The sequence below is a fragment of the Pinus tabuliformis genome, chromosome 5_1, assembly GCF_031772625.1.
Source record: "Pinus tabuliformis cultivar Carrire ecotype Pingquan chromosome 5_1, CPIR1, whole genome shotgun sequence".
NCBI lineage: Eukaryota > Viridiplantae > Streptophyta > Pinopsida > Pinales > Pinaceae > Pinus > Pinus tabuliformis.
The window spans coordinates 323129155-323155745 of NC_142305.1; the positions used below are offsets into that span (position 1 = coordinate 323129155).

Here is a 26591-nt window from a genome sequence, read left to right on the forward strand (position 1 = left end):
CTTAATTTTTCTCTTTTTTAGGATTTAGTTCATTTCTTTTTCACCATGGAAATTGATGAGGTGGATTATGGGGAAAGCTTGTATCCCTACCAAACATTCAAACTGTGATATGATTATCTAGGTGGCACATTGATAGGGTCAAAGGGTGGTGAAATGTTTTTTGAGGCTACTCCAAGTGGATCTCCAATTAAAGAGAAAGGCCTTTCAATAGGTCATTCATACAATGTAGGGCACAACGAAGCAATCATAGGAATTATCTCAAAGGTATTTTTTCCACCAAACAGTAACGGTAGGCCTTTCAATAGGTCATTCATACAATGCAGAGCACAATGAAGCAATCATAGGAACTATCTCAAAGGTATCTTTTCCACCAAAAAATAATGGTGATTGCCCCAGGAATGCTCCTCCTTCTATTGTTCTTCAATCCCCCTTGTGTAACAAACCCTTAGAATTTATTTATGCTCCTCCCTCTATTGTTGTTCAATCCCCCTTGTGTAACATGTTATCACTGAAATTGCTGTAGTTAAAATTTTTTTAGCCTGGCTTAAAGAGTGGGTGTTTTCGCAGCGCCTGAATTCTTTTCAGCAGTTTCGCAGCGCTACCTGTTTGAGTGGTTTCGTAGCGTGCTACGAAACTGGGGATTTGTTCGAGTTTTCATTGAAGGCCCAGACTTCAGGGGTTAAACCTTGTATTCAAATGCATGAGAAGGATGGAAGCGAATGATTAAAGTGAATTATTAACTGGAACTACATCAGCAATATAAATCAAGGTGGTAATGGAGAAGTGGCTCAAGGCTTTGCTGCCTTTTCTAATACACCGGTTGCTTATTCTGTTTCCTCTTAGTCTATCATTTCAATGTTCACACAATGGTTGAAGAATGATTTGTCACCTTAAATACTGGTATTTGTGAGATCCCCAGAAGATTCCTCTGTGAGAGCGAAAATTGCAGCAGTTGCCACATTAGATGTCCTGGCAAAGAAATTTGTAGGGAACTTTCCCAGTACCTTTAGTGACTGTCTTAGTCCTGTTGTTGCAAATCTCACAGCAAATGATGTAGCCCTTTCCTCAGGTTGCTTGCATTGCATAGCTTCTTTTGTTACTGAACTGGGGCCACAAGCATTGGCTCATCTTCCTCACATTATTAAATATATCCTTAAGAAGACATGGCGGGTTTGCTTGTCTTCATATAAAGAAGCAACAGTGTCTAAGATGGCAGACTTTGAAGGGAACACAGCTTCTGGGGGAGCCTTTTTTATTTCTGTTCTTAGTGTTTTAGAAGCAATTGTGCAGAAGCTGGGCGGGTTTTTGAATCCATACTTGGAAGAAATTGTTGGTCTTTTAGTGTTGCATTCACAATTTACTACTGACTCAGGTTCAACAGTATGCACAAAGGCTGCTTCAATCCGTATTCTCATGTCTGAAAAGATCTCAGTGCGGCTTTTGCTTGATCCGATTGTTAGAGTTTATGGAAAGGCTGTAGAGAATGGAGAAGCTTCTGTTTCAGCCATTTTTGAAATGCTAGCAGTTGTCGCTTCTAAAATGGACAGACCATCTGTTGTAACTTATCATGCAAAAATATTTGAGTTATGTCTGATAGCTTTGGACCTTCGTCATATGTTTTCGAGCCTCTTACACTATTTTGGAGGATTGAACCCGCGTTATCAAAGGCAAACAGAGCGAAAAGTTGTGGAAGGACAATGGGATTTCCAAGAGCTAAGGCCGCTGCATTACTTGTATCATTTTGTCCGACAATATCCATATGGAAGAGGCGAAGGCAGATATGAAGAATGCAGTTCTGAAAGTGTTCATGTTGAAGATCGAAGAAGCTAAAAGCCAGAACCTTATCAATATGAAGGTTGAATCAATTTTGGAAGATTTGTCTTCGGGATTATTAGAGTCTATGAAGAGACACGTCTTTTGGTCCCGTGGCAAATTCATGGAATAGCTTAATGTATGGGCGCAAGTGTTTGATGAAAGAGACGTAGCTCATTATCATCGTGGCCTAGCTTCATAAGACCTCTTTTTCTACGCGAACAGGTGGCAGGGGTGATCAATAGTCACTGTTGTTATAATGAGACATCTGGCAATTATGTTTCCAGGAAAATGATCAAAATGCGTATCAATTCTGTTTTCAGCTTCCCAAATTATCGGCTTTTATTGGAAGCACGCCAGAGAAACTATTTTATAGGAATGACAACCTTGTTTCAAGTGAAGCAGTTGCTGGAACTCGCGCTCGAGGACATAATAGCATGGAGGATTTACAGATTGGACTATTGATTTCTTTGTGCACCTGTAGCAAAAAGGTTAAATCAATATGCTAAATATGTAATACAAAAGTCAGAAGCATAGCAATTTGGGTAGCCTGTAATGTAAACCGCTCTACATAATAGGTGGTCGATTCCCTAAATGTCAGTTGAACCTGTGGTTGTTATATGCATTGAATGGAGCATATCATGGTACCGGTGAATGAGGGAGGTCGAGAGCGCCTGATGAATTAATGTGTTGTTGTGTATGAAAGTTGATTGTCATGTGGTTGTTTGAACAGAGTGTCTGCAAGCTGAATTTCTTATACCTGAAGGATGATGGATGGGCAAGCAGATGATGACTCAAAATATAAAGATGGGGAATACAGAAATCTAATTCTTATTATTGGGATGAAGACAATACTATTCAACGGGTTAACTATCAGATAAAACGGGAAATATCAACCATGAAGTTGATTAAGCATCCAAATGTTGTCCAGCTGTATGAGGTCATGGCCAGTAAGACAAGAATTTACATTATACTTGAGTTTATATCTGGAGGCGAGCTCTTTGACAAAATAGTTAACCATGTAAGGTTGAAGGAAGATGAAGCAAGGAGATACTTCCAGCAGCTTATTAATGCTGTTGATTACTGCCATAGTAAGGGTGTCTACTATAGGGACTTGAAGCCAGAAAATTTGCTTCTGGATACATATGGAAATCTTAAAGTATCAGATTTTGGCCTAAGTGCACTGTCTCAACAAGTCAGGGATGACGGTTTGCTTCACACTACTTGTGGAACACCCAATTATGTTGCTCCTGAGGTCATCAATGATAAAGGTTATGATGGGGCAACTGCAGACTTGTGGTCATGTGGTGTCATCCTATTTGTTTTAATAGCAGGTTACTTGCCTTTTGATGATCCAAACCTTATGACATTGTATAAAAAGATATATAAATCAGATTTTACGTGCCCTTCATGGTTTTCTTCTGATGCAAAGAAATTAATTACAAGGATTTTGGACCCAAACCCTAAGGCACGAATTACAGTACCTGAGATTTTAGACAATGAATGGTTCAAGAAAGGTTATAAGCCACCCAAGTTTAATGAAGAAGAAGATGTAAATCTGGATGATGTTGATGCTGTTTTCAATGGTTCAGAAGAACATCTTGTTACAGAAAAAAAAAGGGAAACAAAACCAGAGGTGATGAATGCATTTGAACTTATCTCCATGTTCCAGGGTCTCAATCTTGGCAATCTCTTTGAAATGGACATGGGTATGGTTAAGCGAGAAACGAGGTTTGCATCTAAACGCCCTGCAAACGAGATAGTATCGAAAATTGAGGAAGCTGCAAAGCCTCTTGGATTCAATGTGCAAAAGAGAAATTACAAGATGAAGATGCAAGGTTCAAAGACTGGAAGAAAGGGTCATTTGAATGTAGCTACAGAGGTATTTGAAGTAGCTTCTTCTCTTTTTATGGTTGAAGTCCGCAAGGTTGGAGGTGATACCTTGGAATTTCATAAGTTTTACAAGAACCTTTCGGCAGGCCTAAAAGTATCTCCAGAAAGCAGAGGAATCCGAGCATGCTGTTTGAGTTTGTTTTTAGGAAAAGCTATTGACATTGAAGCCTGGCAGCTAAACAGGATTATTTGCAAATTGTTGTTCATTTGTTGGAATGAGGAAGATCATTAATAAATGTAGCACAGTGTTAGCAGAAAACCAGTGAGGGGGACTGTGTTTTTAAATCACACAGCAGTTTCGTAGCGCGCTACGAAACTGCTGTAGGTGATGATTTAAAGCGCAGAGCAGCTAGTGTAATACTGTGAGCAGGAGTTGTGAAAGAGAGACATCTGTCTATGCCACCTACAGTACATTCAAAAACATGGTAGTACTTCATGCCTGGGGTTGTTAAATGATTTGGGAACATGTTGCTACACTTTCGGAGAAGGTTGGGAGACATAGACCATTATAATAGGAGCACACTTTCTGGTCATTAAATGAGCCATCAGCGCTTTCAAGCATCCCAAGTCAGCATGCATTGCATCCGTAACTCAGCCATATCAGATTAATTGAAGGAGGACAGCTGCCAAAGCATTCAAGAAAGTATCAAGTATACGAGGAGAATGAAATTAGTATTTTAGTTTGATTAGGATTGTGTGTAATTATAGTTCAGCATGTTGGTAATTAATGCATTAGTTAGTAGCATGTAGGAATAGTTAATAGCCACCTTCGAGGCTCCCCTCATGCTGGAGGAGGAAGCTCGAGGTGTTTTAGTTTGCTTGCCTATATATGGGCCAAGGTTAGATGTAAAAAGGGTTGGATACTTAATAGAAAAACAGTGTTGTTTTGGGCCATTGTAAGACCTTTTTTGACAGTAACAGTAAAACAGAGTTATTCTCTTCTCAAGATTCTCGAAGGATTGTCATGATCAAATGTAGTGATGATGTGTGGTACTTTATGTATTTTATGGTTTTGTTGTATGCAATCACTCAGAATTCATAAATATATGCTCTGACTTCCTGTGTATACAGCAAGCTATGTTTTGGTGAAATATGTTTGACATGTAATGCTAAGAGCCTTGATTTCTATGAGGTCACTGTGTTTTCCTTGTTTACTTGATATTATAGACTCCATAGCCCAATGAGAGCTAGTTTGATGTGTTTCCAACCAGTTATGCTTTCATAAGTAAATAAAGAGTTAGCCATCTAGTGTTTGAAGGATTTTGTCAAGAGTTGTGAGAGAGCCCTCTCTGATTAGGAAGGCTAATTCCTAATCTAAAGTATGGTCTGAAACAGTTACATGAGACCTTGCTTGGTTGCAGTCCCTAGTACTGGTTTTGTGATAACATAACAAACCCTTAGAATTTCTTTTCTTTTCTAAGGAATGAGCTAAAAACAAGCCCACTGATTACTTGAAAACATTATATTATTGAGTTCACATTGCATTCCTAAAGAAGTGGGTAGCCTCTAGTGACCTCAGCAATAATGATTTATTGTACCAAGATGATGAGTCAGAGTGATACACTGTGGGTGACTTCTTGTCTCATAGCTATTGAAGGTGAGCATCGATATATGGAGGTTGTAATTACCTTCCAATAGTTTTATAAGACAAATAGGCTCTCACAGCAAGAAGATTGATCCACAATACAACTTCATGTAATGTCATGTTGATTGTGTTACACCTTAGGTGTTTTATAATTTGTTGTTGGTGCAGTTGCGCTATAGAATGACCAGAGATGACTTATAAATGGGCTACTAATGTGTATATCCCATGTGCAAGTTGTGTTAGAGACTCACAAGCATAGTCCTTAGATTCCTTAGTCGGATCTCATTGGATTGTAGTGCAACCTACCTCTTCATTGAGGGCAGATGTTGTGAATAAAGTACGACAACAATGCAACATTTCTATCTCTCATGGGAAAAGTGCTTATGTAGACAATTGCTTTTTCTTCACTAAGAGACCAAGGTTAAGTTTATTTCACAATATTTAGCATGAAAAATTTACCAAGTGTCTATACCGCACCTGATAGAAGGTGCATACCCATAGACATAACTGCAAGGTTCCTAACTCCTGGAAAGTAAAACTAACCAAGCAATTAAAAGGTCAGGAGGAAACGACTATATTTTTCCCAACTGATGGGTGAGGGAAACCAAATCCAAAACAATACTAAATGGTTACTTAATGGTTCCTATTTTTTTTGTAGATGTTTGGGACAAGAGACCCATGATCATGTGTTATGCCCTAGAATCCAGTTGCTAATTGGATGTAAAGATAATGGCAATTTAACGCAGTAAATGCTAAATGTACAATTCAGTAGTATGATGGAGGCTTACCTTTCATATTGTAATTCGATTTGTTGTCCTCGTGGTGCAGACCCCGCGATGTTTAGATGTGACTCCCTCCTTACAGAAACACCCTTTGAGTTTCCTACCAAGCGAACTTCTTGCCTTTGATTTTACTCTCCTTTTTCTTTCCATCGCCTCTATTCACCTCTTGCTTCCTTCTCCCTTGCTCTACTCTCCCCTTTTTCTATTGTTCATCCCTTACTCCTGGTTAGTTAGGGTATGGATAATTGTATTTTCTATTTCCTGCCATTTGTCCTCCCTTTTTCTCCCTATGTGCCATTATCCCTCTTCTTAGGTTTATTCTAGAATCGATAAGGTGTGAGGGGGGGGGGGGAGAATTGTTCACGTGTGTTAATAACCTTCTAACCCTTGTTAGCTATGTCCATTCTCATGAATCCTATGTCTGAGAGCACCTCCCTCTTCTAAAGCCTTAGGTTGAATTATATTTGCCTTGAACTATATGGGTTGAACTATATGGACCCTTATCTATTTATAACCTTATATTATGCTCCATGAACAGAGACTTATGTCTTGGATATTTTTGGTCTGATTTGGACTTTGGTGATTATCCTCACTTAGATGTTGTTGAGGTTCCACCTAACTCCCCCTGGTTAATATAATAAGTTATCATCTTATATATTTAAATTTTTCTCCCAACATTAAGGTTCAATGAGTTAAAAAAATGTTCAATAAATAATTATAAGTGGTTACCTTAAAGAAGGACCATTGGTTGAAGCCTCATTAACGGAGTTCCAATAAATGGTTAGGGTTTTGATTCAATTAAACATTATTCATTATTATATTTGTGGACATAGTGTATTTATGATCTTACACATCTACACTAGGATAACTGAGAAGTGTTTTCCATAACCATGCAAGCGCAACTTCAACATGTACACTAGGTTAACAACAAAATATTTATCATATTTATATAATGCAAGGTGATAGGAAAATATTTACATTATATACACGAATGTACTAAGATCAGGACCATTAGCATCATATCTACATATTTACTACATGATTGGGGCATTACAACCATTCCCCATTAAGGGGAACACTGCCATTGATGTTTTACGACTATATACAATGAAACAAAACATATAATGTGTCATGGATCTTTATACATTATTTACAATTATTTTCATATTTACTTTATCTAATGATCAAAGATGGGTAATCTACATGTATTTGATCCACCATTTCCAATGTGGCTTCCTCAGGCTAAAAGTGTTTCCACTATACATTAACTTTCTCTATTGCTCGGTTCCGTAGCATGATCTTCCTCTTCTCTAGGATGCATAACGGTTCTTGTTGAAATCCTCCCTCTGGGTCTACCTGTAGAATAGAAAAATCAATAACATGATTATGATCTCACGCATATACCTTAAGGAAGGACACATGGAAAACATCATGTATTTTTACTGAAAGGAATAAGGCCAATTTGTAAGCCACTGGTCCAATCCTTTCCAATACTTCAAAGGGTCCACAAAATCATGGTGGAGATTTGGATCATGACCCAATATTTAGGGAGCTCTTCTTAGGTTTGATGTGAAGATATATGCATTCTCCAACTTGGAATTCCTTATGCTCTCTATGTTGATTTGCATAAATATTATGTCGGTCGTCTAACACCTTCAATTTTTTCTTAATGGTATGCATCTCTTATTCCATTTATTGTAAGATGTCTCACCTAATTAAGACCTTATTTACTGGATCACTCTAGCTAATAGAAGTGTTGCAAGACCTCCCATACAATACGTCAAAAGGGCTCATCTTCAGATATTCCTGGTATCCATTGTTATAAGAAAATTCCACCAGTGAGAGGTACGCTTCCCATTTCTTCAGCCAGTGCATCACATACATCCTCAACATATCCCTGAGGATATTGTTGATTGTCTTTGTTTATCCATCTATTTGTTGGTTATAAGTTTTTCTGAAGGTTGATTTTGTCCCGAGACCTACAAATAGTTCCCTCAAAACCCTTGAGGTGAACTTGGCGTATCTATCAAAGATGATTTTCTTGGGCACCCCGTGTAACCTCACAATTTCTCGAATGAATATTTGGGTTGTTTTTCTAGCTGAATTGGTGGATTTGACTGCTACAAATTGTGTCATCTTTCTCAAATTTTCAATTACCACCATAATTGTATTGTGTTGCCTCGATGTTCTTGGAAATAGTGTAAAAAAATCCATTGATATCACTTCCCATTTCCATTCCAAAATGGGAATAGGTTGTAATAATCCTACCTGGTATTTGCATTCAGTCTTTACCTATTGGAATTCCACACATTTCACATCAGACTTTGCTACCTCCTTCTTCATATTAGACTAGTAATAAAACTTTTTTATGGCTATGAGGGTCTTCTGATATCCAGGATGGCCCTAGTATGGTTTGGCATGGAACTCCTTGAGTATGAGCTTCTTCAATTCACTATTGTTTGGCACATAGATTCTATTTTTGAATTTGATCAAGCCCTCTTTTGTGAGGTGATATTCCTCACTCTTCCCTCCCTTATCTCTGTGTTGTAATTATTCCTTTACCTGTTGACATTTCTTGTCATGTATTCTAACATCTATAATTACTTCTCCATGGTTAATTCCATAAGATCTAATAGATACTATGTGATTTATATTCACTTTTCTGCTAAGTGCATTTGCAACCTAGTTTTCCTTGTACTTTATTTATTTGATCTCAAAATCAAATTCACTAAGGGTTACCAACCACCTAGCTTGTCTCTCATTTAGCTTAGGTTGGTCAAATAATTATTTTAGCCCCCCATGATCCACCATTAAGGTAAATCTCCTGCCAACGAGGTAATGCCTCCACATCTTTTATGCATGGATAATGGTGACTAGTTCTAGGTCATGGGTCACATAATTTAGCTCATGCTTATTCAACATTCGTGACTCATTACAAAATACTTGTCCATCTTGTATTAAGACCCCATTGAGCCCTTTTTTGTAGGCATCGATGCAAACAATGAAGTCCTTATCTGGATCAACAATCCTAAAAACCGGTGCATTATGGAGCAATTTCTTCAATTGATCCAAAATCATTGCACATTCAATTGTCTACTCGAGCTTTCTCCCTTTCTTCTGTAAGGCGGTGATTGGATGGCCTATCTTAGAGAATTTTTTAATAAATCACCTATAGTAACCAGCCAACCCCACGAATGATCTTACCTAGGTTATATTCATGGGTGTTGGCCACTCCATTATTTAATTGATGTTTTTTGGGTCCACTATTATCCCTTCTTAGTTTTTCATTGAACTTAGGTTCCCTTAGTAGTTGTAGTACCATTGCTAAGTGTTTTTCATGTTCTTCCTTATTTCTTGAGAACACCAATATGTTGTCGATGAAGAAAATCAATTTTTTTTCTAGATAATGGGTGCAAAAAATTGTTCATTAGGCACATAAAAGTGGCAGGGGCATTTGCAGTCCCAAAGGGTACCACCTTGAACTCGTAGTGTGCATATCGCATTTGAAAGGTTGTCTTGTGAATATCCTCCTCCTTGATAAAAACTTGATGATATCTTGATCTCATATCAATTTTAGAGAATATCATTGCTCCTCTCAACTGATCGAATAAGTCATCAATCCACAACAAAGGGTATCTATTTTTGACGGTCACCTTATTTAATTTCCTATAATCAATGCATAATCTGAGTGCGCCACTTTTTTTCTTCACAAATAATATTGGTGCTCCCCATGGAGGCACACTTGGTTTTATATAGCGCTTATCATACATCTCCTTTAATTGCAATATTAGTTCTACTAGCTCAGAACTACTCATCTGACAAGGTGCCTTGGATGCAGTGTTGCCCCTAACATCAGCTTGATAAAAAAATTCTACCTCACTGCCTTCTTTTCCCGCATTACTGCATGCTTCTATATTACTAGAAATGTGTATGACATATAGCGTACACCTTTTTCTATGGTTAAGCTTAGCTTTCATAGCTGTGATTATTCTTATTAAGATATGTTTCCTTTTTCCTTCTAGGATCCTCCTTTCCCTCGTCTCATCTAGGCATTCAATAGTCTCATTGTAACAATATACTTTTGTTCGATGGGCATACAACCAATCCATACCCAGTAGCATATTATATACACCTAGGGGAAGCATATTAAGGTTTGATATGGTTTCCATGCCATTGAGTTCAAATGCACATGATTTTACCCATTGGCTTACTCTTATTTTTGTCCTTGTGGCTAGTTGGACCAACCATGCTTCTACATTGTTTTCTTTAGCTAGCTCGTAGTGATATACAAGCTCAGGGCTAATGTGATCAATTAGAATAGAGACAATTTGATTACAAATTTTATCTTCCAATTTTATGATGGAGGCTTGATAATTGGCCTACCTATTGTCCATGATGGCATATATTGTGGGTATATTCTAAGCTACATCCCTCATGGTGCGAGCTTCTTGAGTGTTGTATATTTATGGCCTGGAATCCTTTTGTTGCGGGAATTTCCTCTGCATATCTAACATTGTAATGGTTTGTTACCATCTAGTCTGTTTTCCCCCCGTGGGTTGATGCACATGTCCTTTTTCAGTTGGTTTGAACTTTGGTTGAGGTCTTCCTATGCTAGCTGAGAATGTGCTTTAATTTTTACCTGTAGTTTGGATTAACCCTCCTTTATTATGCCATCTTTCTTTATTCTTCATGTTACCTTCTGAACTCTAACCACCCTTACTTTTTAGCCTGCGCCTTGATTGCTCATATAAATTCTTCAATTTCATGCTAGAATCCTCTAATGTCTGAGGTTCATCAAATTCAATGCGATCCTTCAAAGACTGGGGTAGTCCACTGATAAACCTTTGGACTTTTGCCTTTTTGTCCTTCAGGTAGGGTACATATCACAACAACATTAGAAATATGGTGACGTATTGAAAATTCGACATTAGTCCCATTCTGAGCTCATAGAATCCCTTTCCTTTACTATCAAAATATCTCTCTGATAGATATTTCTTTTGGAACAACTCCTCGAAATCACACGAAGTCAGATCTTCTTCTTGTATGTTTTTCACATTTTCACATCTTCGCACCATATATCAACTTTTCCCTTCAAGCTTAATGTGGTCACCCTCGCCTTCATGTTTTCAGAATAATTATAAATCTCAAAGAAATTCCTCATCCCTAACAAGCAAGCTTCTTCATCTTTGGAATTCTTCATCTCTCCATCAAATATGGGGGGTTTAGCCTTCTTGAAATCTTCAGGCATGTAATCTTCCCCATTCCTATTCTGATGATGATAATGCTTCCTGGGAGGGGATTCAAAATAATCTCTATGTGTAATGGTTCCCCACTTAGGGATATTTATGAGAGTACCTCCTTTTATTGTATCATCAATTCCCACCCTATGTTTCTTCCTAGGTCGGCTCCCATTTACTATGTTTTTCTCTTCCTTTTCTTCCCCGTATCTTTGTTTATTTCTAGGACCAACTCCCGGTCCATCTTGTCCTTTCCTTTGTAATTCTAAAAGTATCTATAAAATAGAAGCATTAGCTTATTCCTGCCTTTCTTGGGCCTTGACATTGTCATATTTGTAACCTCTTAGCCTAACCTTGAGACTCCTCAAGGTGTCGACCCAGATAGATGAGTTTCCTTCTCCAAGCTACTTTGTTAACCTCTCCCATCCAATGAATCTTTCTTTTGGCTCATGCAGAGATATGTTGGAGATGCACTCGACTATCTTGTTATCCATTCCATCGTCCTATTATTTCTTTTGATGCGTTCACATCGATACATGCATCTATCATTTATGCTAGATAGAGGGGAATTATACCAACATCTTCTAGTCTTATAGTTATTATTACTAACTGGTACATATATACTAGCAAAATCACTTTAAAATATTATTTATACCCTGAGGCCTAGTGTTGAAACTTGGGCTCTAATACCTCTTGTAAAAACCCCTTAGGTTTTTTTTTAAAGGAATGACATAAAAAAAATCCAACAGATTACTTGAAAATATTATACGATTGAGTTCACATTGCATTCCTGAAGAAGTGGGTAGCCTTTGGTGACCTCGGGAACAATGATTTATACTACCAAGATGATGAGTCTGAGTGATACACTATGGGTGACTTCTTGTCTCATAGATAGTGAAGGTGAGCTTCAATATATGGAGGCTTTAATTGTCTTCCAATAGTTTTATAATACAAAGAGGCTCTCATAGTAAGGAGATTGGCCTACAATACAAGTTCATATAATGTCGTGTTAACTGTGTTGGACCTTAGGTGTTTAACAATTTTTTGTTGGTGTAGTTTCACTATAGACCCACCAAAGATGACTTAAAAATGGATTTCTAATGTGTATATCCCCTGTGCAAGCTGTGTTAGAGACACATAAGCATAGTCCTTAGATTCCTTTGTCAGATCTCATTGGAATGTAGCGCAACCTACCTCTTTATTGAGGGCATGTGATGTGAATAAAGTATGATAACAATGAAACATTTCTATCTCTCATTGGTAAAGTGCCTATGTAGTTGGCAACTAGATTTAATAAAGGAAAATAAGTTGTAAGAAAACCAAAACCAAAATCAAAATAACTGACAGTAGTTAAGATGGTTTAGTTCAAATCCTTGATTTCTAGCATTCCTATATAATTCAAAATCCTTTATTGAAGAGAATAAAATTATAGTAATTACATCTGACATATTAAGATATACAATCAAGAATGCAACATGGTCACCATTTTGTCTGCGCTATTCAAGAGTTGCACTAATTTAAATCCTTGATAATATGAATTGTAAGCATAATCATAATGCAAAAATCATCTCCATGTTGTCTTTTCTATGCAAGGGTTTCATTTCCATGAGAAATTAACTATTTAAACCATAGATAATTTGGGTTGTAGTCATATCGATAATGCAAAAATAATCAAAGTGATATCCTCTCTATTCACCAGTTACATTTATCATGAGAAGGGTAGATTAATTAAATTTTGTATGACTTGTAATGTTATGAAACCAGCTCACAAAAAGATAGAAAAGATAGATCAACGACTTAGAAATCAGCCTCTTTGAGGGGGAAACCTCCTTTACATTACACAAATGAACAATTCTTGGATGATACAAATGAAAAGACCTCCTTTCTATATATAGGAATCTAAGAGGTCATAATATAATCAGAGTCGACATAACAATAATAATGTAAGGGCACAACAATAACGATAGTGGGATTTTATGGGGCACAATAATAACAATATGGGGACTACATGGGCACAACAATATAATAAGGGAGTTGCACTAATAACAATAAGGGGTTACACTAGTAGTATAGGGACCTAACATGCCCCTCTCCTTCAAAGAGTGTTGTCCTCAACACTTGAGTAGTTATGGATGCTTCTGTATAAAATTCTCATCCTCCCATGTGGAACCTTCAATGGGTAAGTTCTTCCACTTGATGAGATACTCTGAAATGGATCAATTTCGTAGATGTCGGGTTCTTGTTTTTGTGTCTCCTTCAGCTTCCAATATGATTTTTCCTTACTCGTCAAGTTCCGAAAATATTGTTTGAACTAGGATCTTCTACAACTTTTGAATGAGTTCACACCCTACTTCATCATTCTTCCATTCGTCCCTTGCTTCGTTTATCAAATTTGGTTGGATAATTATACCAAGCTCTAACATTTCTGCAACCATACATTCAATTTCACTCCTTTGGGCATATGGATATCTGTAAGGCCTAATGTTTGGAGGAACACTTCCTGGAATCAAATGAATAGCATGATCATGATCATGAATAGGTGTGAGGCCTTTGGGATTCTCAAATACCTTAGAATGAATGTCCAAATCTTTTTGGAGATCTGGAGATAGATGATTTCGATGTGGGAACCTCTAGCAAACATAATTGTGCAATTACGCCTCTTTGTTCTTTCTTTATAAGCTTTGTCATTCTGTTAGAGCTTATTATCTTTCTCGGTTTCTTTGTGATACCCATTAATTCAACTTCCTTTCCTTTCGAAGAAAATTTCATGAAAAGTTCTTAAAAATTAAAAGCTATTGTACCCAAGGATTGTAACCATTGGACTCCTAGTACAACATCAGCACCACCCATTGGAATGGAAATCATTGGGCTATTCAATACATATTCTCCCATGGATAGCTTGATATTATGGCACTTTCCAGAGAAATTTATGGTTCCTCCATTTGCAACCATCACTTGACACTTTGGTGCTAGATACAAGAAGCAATTAAATTCCTTGGCTATCTTATAATGAATAAAATTATGGGTACTACTCGAATCAATCAACACTATTACCTTTTTCTTCTTGATATGCCCTTGTATCTTGAGAGTTTGAGGAGTGGTAATTCCTACCAATGCATTACAAGATATGTTCATATTCATTTCTTATTTCTCTAGGGTTGGTTCTTGGTGTATATCCTCTTGTTTTGACATTTCTTGTTCCTTTTCTTCCTCCTATTCACAATATATGTAAAATAATTTTTTCTCAGCACACTTATGACCTTTAGTATTTGCTATCATAATTGTAACAAAGCCCTTTTGCTCTTTTTTCTTCCAATTTTTGTGGTGTCAACCTTGTAGGTTGTGGAGGGCTAGGGGAATCAACACTTCCATCTTTATAGTTGTGAGTAGTAGGCTTCCTTGTTGCCATAATTTTGCTTTCATTTTTTCTTGCCAACCTGAATGCCTTCTCCAATGAATTAGGTTCCCAAAGATGAACCTCATGTTGAATTTTATCCTTTAAAGTCCATATGAAGAAATCAATCCTCTGATTCTCTGGAATATCATTTACCCTTATATTCAATTTTTGAAAGTACTCAATGTGCTCAGCCATTGAACACTTTTGTTTGAGATTTATCAATTGGCTAAATAAGGTGTTTCTCTTTGTATCCTCATAATGTGCTATCATTTCCTCCATCAAAATTGACCACGTGACAAGTCGTTTATGAGAACCAAGCCCTTTATACCATAAAAATTGATTCGGTTCTAAATATAAAGATGCATTACACAGCTTTTGTAATAGTTGCACCTCATATAGATCAAATATTTCTCCATCTGTAGTATCAAATTTACCGGATCCTCACCATCAAACTTCCTCATATCACTTTTTCTTGATTTTAGGAGCTCGATATTGAAACGACTGTAACTCTATCATTTCATATCTCTAAGTTCTAAAATTTTGGCCTGTGATAGCTATCTAAGTCCTCTTTCTAACCCCGCAAGTCTGATTGCAATTGGATTCCTGAAGAAAGAGTTATTCCCAATCTCTCGCGATGACCTAATTATAGACTAGTTTAGTAGAGCGAACTTGTACGACATGCCACATGTCACTGTTTCAACCTTAGGTTCTGAAAATGATACCCAACAAACTACATTCCATCTTCTTGCTATCACGTTTTACGAATTTGAATCAGATTCTCAGAGAGAGAGGTATGACAATTTTCCCAAGGTCACCTATTTGGAATGTAATTCATAAGCTTGCATAAACCCTAAATGTCTTGCACCGTATCTTTGAAAATATAGCAAACCAATATATGAAATTCGGGCTCGGGCTTCACTAAGATTTCTACTCAAATGTGTTTTAATTTAAGAATCTAAATCTGTGTAGAAAACAAATTATAGCGAAAATGCCACGATGACATGTTTGAGATGGAATTCTGGAGCTTGCAAAAACCCTAACTTCCTCTGATCATATCTCCGAACATATAGCTAGACAAGTTCTGAAATTCAGACCCAAGATTCAGAAGGATTTCGGCTCAAATGGTTTTTTTTTTTAGCTTCTAAAGTGTTGCAGAAAAAAGGTATAGAGAAAATTCCACGATGACCTGTTTGGAGCAGCGAAACCCTAGAATCCAAAGCTCTAATACCAAATGTTATGAAACCAACTCACAAAAAGATAGAAAAGATAGATCAACGACTTAGAAATCAGCCTCTTCAAGAGGAAAACCTCCTTTAAATTAAACAAATGAAAAATTCTTGGATGATACAAATGACAAGACCTCCTTTCTATATATAGGAGTCTAAGGGGTCATAATATAATCATAGTTGACATAACAATAATAATATAAGGGCACAACAATAACAATAGTGGGATTCTATGGGGCACAATAATAACAATATGGGGATTACATGGGCACAACAATATAATAAGGGGGTTGCACTAATAACAATAAGGGGTTACACTAGTAGCATAGGGACCTAACATGTAACATAATTCTAAGCAATATGAAATTAATAGAGTCATTTACGTTGTGGTGATTTTGACAATATGGTGTAGCACCCACCCTGAAATGGCTTGATATTTGTGCAAAATCCATAATCACTTGTAACATAATTGTAAGCGATTTGAAATTAGGATAGTCCTTTACACTGTGGTGAGTTTGATAATATGGTGTAGCACCCAAATGGCTTGATATTTGTTCAAAACCCATACCACATTTAATTTTTTCATAATTTTGCAGACCCAACAACTAAGAAACATGTGGTAAGCACATATTAGATAAGAATTAACGGTTTTGTTCTTCACTTCTGTATATAAGATACCCAACAACTACACAACCACTAATAAGGGCGTGTTAAATTATGGACAAGATTAGGGACATAATTGTAGAAATACAGTAGTCTCGTGTTCTTTATGTTAGTAAGACATGGGTATTGCATGAGATAGTGAGGTCAATCATAAGCCACAATATCATTTCATTATTCTTGAAGTAAGGACTTAAATTCCTTGTATCTATAATGATGTGTATGAGAAGTATGATATACTGATGTTAAGTGGAATGTGTCATATTAGTTCTTAACTACACATCATGCCTTATTTATATTATCCAAGAGGCATGTACTTACTAGTCATGGAGTAACCAATGATGCCTCATGAGAATCACTAGTGGCGGCACATGAAATAGCCTCCGATGAGTCTAATAATTGCTTATGATGCAGATGATTGCATATTGAAATACTACCTTATGCCTCTGTATTAAAGCTAGGTAGTGTGGGAACCAATGACCTCATATGTACCATCCACGCTGAGGGAAATAAATTTATTTACTGTGATGTTATGTCATACAATTATGTTTGATTGTTGGATGATAGGTCCCATTTCAAGATAGTAGGTTGCACACAAAGGTTGCGTATAAATTTTCTATTCTAACAATACTTATTTAAATAATAAGGTTGCATACATCCAAATTGGTGAAACAATTTCCAAACATAATTTAATATGGCAAAGTGTTATGTAGTTCATAGGACCAAACACAACATGAGAGAAAATCCCTTGTCCTGACTCATAGGGGTTACAAAACGATGGACATACTAGACACTAAAATGCATGATAGTTAAATGAATGTTGGTAACATGGTACATAGCTATCCTTTATTAATAGGGATATGTTTAGGCACTATTCAGACCTTGAGACTCTCGTATCTCAGGTCAATATCAAGGGAAGTTGTGTGTATTCATACTGAGGTATCAACAGACCAATACTTTATTTAGTAAGACACCACAAGTTGACAGTCTTGAATCCACTTCTTCAATCATTCCTAAGCACATAATAATGTAATGTTCAAGGACCGTCACTTGAAAAGTAGTACTATAAGATTTTAACATCTCCCTTGACATACCTACAACATCTATTGTGTTCAAGGACCATCCCCTTAGCGAAGTCTCTCTCATCACATACACCTTCAAACCTATGATCATAGTTTCTTTAATTAATAGAATATCTAGATTATTTTCTCAAATGAGTCTCTTGAGGGCTTACATCTTGCGAGCACCCACTAAACTTCACATTAGTGGATAGGAACTACATCGGGAATCTTCTCTTAGCGTTTTCCCTTCTTTGTAGGCCCTATCAATTATTGATTTACAACCTTTTATTATTGCACCTTTGATTCATTATGAGCTTTGGACATATTGCACTTTCTTCCCACCAATGGAGAAGGATAAGGCCCAAGGCTCAATTCCTTTCACAAGCCTCAACCTCTTTTTCTTTAAAATTAAAATTACTCTAATGCCACCTTCTTTCCTTATAATTAGAGGAAACATATAAAGGGTTGGAAACTAGCTTCTTTGAAACTTTTGAGACATCCAATGCCCCTCCCCTCCTTCGAAACTCCTTCCTCAAAAAGGGGTCATCTAGGGAACATCATCTATGTTTGACCCTGATCCATGATTCCTCTATCCACTTTAATGGAGAAGTTTCTCGGACATATTTTCTACAAAAACTTCCTATGTGCACTAAATCCATGATTGTAGGGGTCTTGGAGATGCCTACGTCATTTCCCATGACCATAATTATTTTTCATAATCATGTCTTAATTTCATTCCTCCTACATATATTGTTTACATAGGTTTGGAACCCGATACTAGTAAAATTCTCCTTTGCATCATGCATGAATGTAAAAGAAAAATAATGTGGTGACAAAGAAGAACTACCACCTAGTTTGATCAGCAGGCTCTTGGTGGGAAAAATAAGCCATGGAGTGAAGTCCAGTTGCACATAGAAGATCACCAAATGATCTAGATTGATTGACCGAAATTCTATTAATTCATCCTTTCCTATGGAATCTAACCCCACTTTGAAATTACACACTCTTAGGAAAATCCTATATGGTAATGGTCCATTACCTATTTGCTACATAAAAATATTTATTTTATCCATTTGTAAATTATATATAGTTGTTCGTTTCATCCCTAATCCTATCTAATTCCTTCCTTTAATATTTCTTACCCTATTCTTAATCTAATCTAATCCTTTCAGATATAATATCGCTTGTCCTCTCCTTACCCCATTATCCCCATCCCTTTCTTTATGATTATTAATCATACTTTTGAATTCTATATTAATTCTATTTTAATGTTAGATATCGTTTTTGGGATTCAACTACGTTAAGTAAGTCATTAACGTATGACCATTTCCATGAGAGGTAGTCGTAAATGACTAATTTCTCATGATTTTTGAATTGTTCACTTAGCACTCATTGCATCGGGTGATGCTCACAGGGGTGAAGAAGTGGGATTGAAACTAGTGAAATGAATCACATAGCATCAATCGTCACTTCCGGGGCTTGCACCCGGTAACCAGGACTTCCCGGGAGGTCACCCATCCCAGATCTCCTCTGGCTCAAGCGCGCTTAATTGTGGAGTTTTCCCCACAATCAAGCCCACTTAGCTTGCTACCCCATTTGCAAAACCTTAGCAAGTATTGTGCCTCATGAACCATTCAAGTAGAGATCCCTTCACTCTTTTTTGAATTTAAGTATTAGGGGTTTACGCAGTGCATTATATTAGATATCGTTTTTGGGATTCAACTGCGTTAAGTAAGTCATTAACGTATGACCATTTCCATGAGAGGTAGTCGTAACTGACTAATTTCTCATGATTTTTGAATTGTTCACTTAGCACTCATTGCATCGGGTGATGCTCACAGGGGTGAAGAAGTGGGATTGAAACTAGTGAAATGAATCACATAGCATCAATCGTCACTTACGGGGCTTGCACCCGGTAACCAGGACTTCCCGGGAGGTCACCCATCCCAGATCTCCTCTGGCTCAAGCGCGCTTAACTGTGGAGTTTTCCCCACAATCAAGCCCACTTAGCTTGCTACCCCATTTGCAAAACCTTAGCAAGTATTGTGCCTCAAGAACCATTCAAGTAGAGATCCCTTCACTCTTTTTTGAATTTAAGTATTAGGGGTTTACGCAGTGCATTATATTAGATATCGTTTTTGGGATTCAACTGCGTTAAGTAAGTCATTAACGTATGACCATTTCCATGAGAGGTAGTCGTAACTGACTAATTTCTCATGATTTTTGAATTGTTCACTTAGCACTCATTGCATCGGGTGATGCTCACAGGGGTGAAGAAGTGGGATTGAAACTAGTGAAATGAATCACATAGCATCAATCGTCACTTCCGGGGCTTGCACCCGGTAACCAGGACTTCCCGGGAGGTCACCCATCCCAGATCTCCTCTGGCTCAAGCGCGCTTAACTGTGGAGTTTTCCCCACAATCAAGCCCACTTAGCTTGCTACCCCATTTGCAAAACCTTAGCAAGTATTGTGCCTCATGAACCATTCAAGTAGAGATCCCTTCACTCTTTTTTGAATTTAAGTATTAGGGGTTTACGCAGTGCATTATATTAGATATCGTTTTTGGGATTCAACTGCGTTAAGTAAGTCATTAACGTATGACCATTTCCATGAGAGGTAGTCATAACTGACTAATTTCTCATGATTTTTGAATTGTTCACTTAGCACTCATTGCATCGGGTGATGCTCACAGGGGTGAAGAAGTGGGATTGAAACTAGTGAAATGAATCACATAGCATCAATCGTCACTTCTGGGGCTTGCACCCGGTAACCAGTACTTCCCGGGAGGTCACCCATCCCAGATCTCCTCTGGCTCAAGCGCGTTTAACTGTGGAGTTTTCCCCACAATCAAGCCCACTTAGCTTGCTACCCCATTTGCAAAACCTTAGCAAGTATTGTGCCTCATGAACCATTCAAGTAGAGATCCCTTCACTCTTTTTTGAATTTAAGTATTAGGGGTTTACGCAGTGCATTATATTAGATATCGTTTTTGGGATTCAACTGCGTTAAGTAAGTCATTAACGTATGACCATTTCCATGAGAGGTAGTCGTAACTAACTAATTTCTCATGATTTTTGAATTGTTCACTTAGCACTCATTGCATCGGGTGATGCTCACAGGGGTGAAGAAGTGGGATTGAAACTAGTGAAATGAATCACATAGCATCAATTGTCACTTTCGGGGCTTGTACCCGGTAACCAGGACTTCCTGGGAGGTCACCCATCCTAGATCTCCTCTGGCTCAAGCGCGCTTAACTATGGAGTTTTCCCCACAGTCAAGCCCACTTAGCTTGCTACCCCATTTGCAAAACCTTAGCAAGTATTGTGCCTCATGAACCATTCAAGTAGAGATCCCTTCACTCTTTTTTGAATTTAAGTATTAGGGGTTTACGCAGTGCATTATATTAGATATCGTTTTTGGGATTCAATTGCGTTAAGTAAGTCATTAACGTATAACCATTTCCATGAGAGGTAGTCGTAACTGACTAATTTCTCATGATTTTTGAATTGTTCACTTAGCACTCATTGCATCGGGTGATGCGTAAACCCCTAATACTTATATTTTAATGTTATTTTTAAGAATTAATAGAAATACTTAATTTGGTTCTTTTATTTCTTTCCATTCTTTGTTCTTTTATTAATAATAATTCCATATTATTATTTTTTTAATCTAACGCACCTCTTTAGTATAAATCCAATTTGACTAATATTTATTATTAATTTGACTTAACATTTTCAATTATACTTCTAATCTCATTCTTAATCTAATTTAACTTTTTTTTTTTTTTCTTCAAAATATTCTTCTAATCCCTTTCTTAAATTCAATTTAACTTAATCTCATTCTTATTATTTTAAACTTAATATTTTATATATGTTTCACTTTAACTGTTCCTATCCCTAAATTAATAATTAATAATTATTGAGTTTCATTAACGTCCACAAACCTTTTATCTCGCTAATGGTCAAATTCCTTTTCTTAGGTCTTTCCTCTATTTGTACTTGGTCTCGCATTCTTTGCCTCATCATTTGAGCTTTCAATCCAAGAGAATGAGTGACGTATTCACTCAAATTTTCAAACAAAACTTTTCATGGTCTGTTAATAAATAATTTTGTGTTTTTTTTTTTTCTTATTTAATAAAAATTGCAAAAATTATCATTTTCCTTTAATAATAAAACTTTTAAGAATAAAATTTTATTCTTAAATATTTTAAATGGTTTTAAAATAATTCTAAAAACATTTATTTTAAAAATATATAATTTATTAAATAAAATAAATTTTAACTATTTTAATATTAAAAAAATAGTTTTTTTTTTTTTTTTAATAAAAGGGTAAAAATTGCAATTCCCTTTTGTTGATATATTTGGGGAATTTTGAGGTCTAAAATGGGCATTCTAAGAAAAATGTACAACCAAATTAAATTTATAAGAACCAATGAGATTTAGTAATATGATGTCAACCATAAGGGATGATTCACCATTTTTTGAGTAAAAAGTAAAAAGATTAAAAAATAATAAAACTATTTTTTCAACTTATCTCCTTAAGGTTTTACTCGAATTTCGAGTGAGAGTACTTGTTGGATGCATTATTTAATAATGTGATTGCAATCACGTTTTTCATGTATTTCACATTTTTTGTATAGGAGGGTCCATCGAAAGTTTGAAAAATGGGTACTCCTTAGATGAGGAACCAATTTTGCATCCAACGAACGTTGTCGCTCGAAATTTGAGTAAACCCATAAAAAGATAAGTTGAAAATACGAATTGAAAAAATAATTTTTTTTTTTCCCCTCTAAAATTGATAATGTAATGTAATCTTATTTTATTATTTCTACTATTATTTTACAATTTGAAGCCCATTTTAAACTTCAAAATTCCTCAATAATAATTTTAACAGTAAAAAATATTATTAAGTATTTTTAATTTATTTTAAAATAATTCTAAAATCATTTATTTTTTAAAATTGTAATTTATTAAATATATATATTTTAAAATTATTTTAATATTATAAAAAATAAATTGAAACATTTTTTCATGCATTCTTGCCCTTAGAATTAAAACTGGTAGCATTAGTAACCCTATAGAGTGTTTAAAAACACCGATATGAGATGGCAAAGTGAGGGCAGATGTAAGCATTCAGCCTACTACCATTTCAAAAAAAATTAGGGTTTTAAGGACTCCCATCGATTCTAGCCAAATTGAACTCAAAACACCCATTATTATAAATTACAAATTATTTCCAAAATAGTATAACTATAATATACAGTCACCCCTATAAATATTTATAGAATCAATAAACTTAGAGAAGCTATACCGTTTACTGCTAATATTTAATTAAATTACAGGTGAACGATAATACTCTAGAAATAAGTGTGTAAGCTTGATTTATGACTTGCTAAAGCACTCTAATGTGTTTCTCTCTAAAGTAATGTGTATTCATATGTACAAATCCGGGAAAGAAAAATCTGAAGCTGGTATAAAAGAATCTTAAAATCTAGAGAGGCTCTGTGTGGATGGTCAAACTTTTGTTTCATTAAACAACAAAATGATTGGAAAACGTAAGAAGATTTGCATATAACAATTTCCTTGTATATTTGCTTTATAATGGAATTTTAATTTTGTTTGTATTTTGCATTTTAATTTTGTTGACACTATTTATTTAATTTTTAATCTACATGGTTCTTTTGTAGTTATAATATTTAAAGTTTTTATGTAAATTTATTTTGAATTGCTTTGGCCATGATGTAAAGTAGAATTTTTTTTTTTTTTAATTAATTTATTGAAAAAATAATATAGATATAAGTTATGGTAATAAATTATCAAAGGAATTATTTAAGTTTTAATTTACTTTATATTATGATTGAAGTTATTACAGCAGCTGAGTTGTTGTAGATCTAATTAATTGAGTTTAAGAAGTATAGGTAGAACTGAAGTGAGTATCATGTTCAACTGAGTTAGTTGCATATCTAATTGAGTTAGTTGCATATCTAATTAATTGAGTTTAAGAAGTATAGGTAGAACTGAAGTGAGTATGATGTTTTTTTATTTTTCAAATTAGTCTATTGAAAAAATTAATATAAATATAAATATAATATTTCTAATATTTTTAGTTTATTTTTGAATTTAGGTTCTTGTGATCCATAATTATAAATGTTAGGATTTTTTTCGGTATTAATCAGATAAGAGCTTTTTGTCGACCGTACAGTGTGGTTCATCATCATCCAGTCTGGTTCATCATCAGGGCAAGATGCAAAGTCAGATCATGACACCAGAGTAAATAGTGATGAGGAGAGCAAATTTTTCAACCGTTATAGTATAATGGCTAGTTTGACTAGATAATAAAATAAATTAACTGTAATTGACTGAGAAAAAGTGAATATTGAAAATATTTAATTATAAAATAAACTCTATAAAGATTAGAATTGACTACCTAATTAATGAATTAGGTATGATTATTAAAATATATTTAAATACTAACACAACTATAAAATGTTGGGACTAACTAAATATAAATATTAGAATAATTAAATTCATATAAAAGACTAAATAAATGAATACATTCTTTACTTGAAAAATAAGGAGACAACACGCAGCTAGGGTTTTTCCTCTGCAAAAACGAGGGTTTGGATGTGGCTGTTGTGCTATGTTCTTGGGATGGTTCTAAGGGCGGCCATGGGGGTCTGGATTCAAGGCAGAGATGGAGGATTACATCCCATTTGGTCTCATCGTTTTCGTCTTGGCTGCCTGGCTTTTTTTCTCCCCATGGGCTTTCGGTGGTCCGTTCTTACAGGCCGACTCGATTGCTGTGGTGTGCTTTTTGCTACTCGAAAAACTAGAAGGATCTGGAGTTCCGGCGCCTGATGCAGGTTACCCTCCCCAACCTGCTATGCGGTTTGGATGCAGGCCAAGAATGGTTAATAGTCGGTGGCGGCCCAAGGATTGATCTATGGACCTATGCTTCTCACAAGTTGCAGGGGATCTCACGGGAGATTCTCGGTGGTTTGTTCGGCTTCACGGTGAGCGTTGGCTGGATGTTGAGGCTGCTCTAGACCCCTGACATTTCTGGCTCTGGTCGTTTCCTCCCTCAACAGGTTCTGGTCTCCCAAATTTCAGCGGCGGCGGTGCCTTGCCTCTGTTCAATGCAATTCCTCTGTTTTTTGTAGTTTCCCTCTAGGCATTAGTTCCGCAAGTCACTGCGGACTCTTTCTTTGGCTCAGGCTACCACTGTGTTAGCCCCGGACCTTCTAAACTGGCCGATGGTGGCTCTTGAACCTCCCACTGTTGTGTGGCCTGGGGGTTTTCTGTGGGAGGATGACTCTCAGTTTCGGGTAAACCATTCCAGCGTTCAATTTTTTATAAAACTTCTAGAGGGGTTTTCCCTTTCGATCTGGTTTTGTCATGCAGATAGTGTGTTTCTCCTAAAGCTCTCCATTATGCACAAAGCTGGTTATCGAGCACACATGCAAAACGTGATTCATCGAGGTGAGTTTTATAGGACTGCAAGTTCCTGCAAGATTACAACTTACAAACAGCATCCACAATACTCCTCAATCTGAGATTGGGGGGGTTAGGGCATGTCAAAATTCCCTCCAATGCAGGTAAGGGATTAGGGAGTAATACATTAAAAAAAACCCAAAAGTCACTATGAACCAAATGAATGGATTTAAGAATATATTTCAAGGGAAAAGAACAATGAGCCCAAAAAAAAAAAAAAAACAGGAAGGTTCAGTCTCGAGTCTATACATAGTGGAGCGCATGAACTCAATCCTCAAACTAAACGTAGAGAACATAGAAGCAAATGTGCAATGTGCCTCTTTTGAATTACAACTTACAAACAACATCCACAATAGTCTTCAAACTAAACGTAGAGAACATAGAAGCAAATGTGCAATGTGCCTCTTTTGAATTACAACTTACAAACAATATCCACAATAGTCTTCAATCTGAGATTAGGGGTGGGGTGGGGTGGGGTGGGCTGGGCTGGGGTGGGGGCGGGAATAGGGCATGTCAAAATTCCCTCCAATGCAGGTAAGGGATTAGGGAGTAATACATAAAGAAACCCAGAAGTCACTATGAACCAAATGAACGGAGGCCCCTCGTTTAAGAATATATTTCAAGGGAATAAATAAATAAATAAATAACAGGAAGGTTCAGTCTCCAGTCCATACATAGTGGAGCTCATGAACTCAATCCCAGAACTAAATATAGAGGACATAGAAGCAGATGTGCAATGTGCCTCTTTCGAATCACAAGCTGTTATTTGTCGATTTAATTATTTTTGGCCAAAACCTGAGGAACTTTTTCACTGGATTTTGACCAATTGGTCCCTTGATTGTGAAATACATCTTCGTTCTAAAGGATTTTTCATAGTAAAGTTCTCTTCTTCAGAGGCCAGAGACTGTATTCTGCAGGAGGGGCCATGGTTCTAGGGAACGACGGGTCTCTTTATCACTCCTTGGTTCCCAACTTTCGATGCAAACACCATGGTCATCTCCAGAATGCCGGTGTGGATTCGCTTGCACAACCTCCCTCTTCATTTCTAGGATGATCGCATATTTTTAGGGATTGGGAACAGCGTTGGGAAATATCTAAAGATGGATTCCCAAATATTGGAGGAAAGGATCTATACACATGCCAGGATTTGTGTGGACGTAGACCTCAGCAAAGGCTTTTCAGGCCGTATTCATCTAATCCACAAGCAGATGAATTGGACTTAGACACTTGACTATGAAAACACAGCCTTCAGATGTAGAATCTGCAGACAAACATGGCACTTTCAAAATCTATGCCCAGAAGCCAAAAAATACAACAACAGAAGGAAGAAAAATGGGAAGCTACCAAAAGGGTGGAACTTCCATCCAAACCCATAGGAAGTGGAGGAAGATGAAGTTGAGAAGGAGTCCACACATCCCAGGAACAACTAGACATCACAGGTACCA

At 36.4% G+C, this 26591-nt stretch overlaps 1 pseudogene; it reads left to right on the plus strand.

Moving 5' to 3' along the window:
* Nucleotides 1-2692: 2692 nt before the first annotated feature.
* LOC149164658 (CBL-interacting protein kinase 32 pseudogene) lies at nucleotides 2693-24826 on the plus strand (annotated as a pseudogene).
* The last annotated feature ends 1765 nt before the right edge of the window (nucleotides 24827-26591 follow it).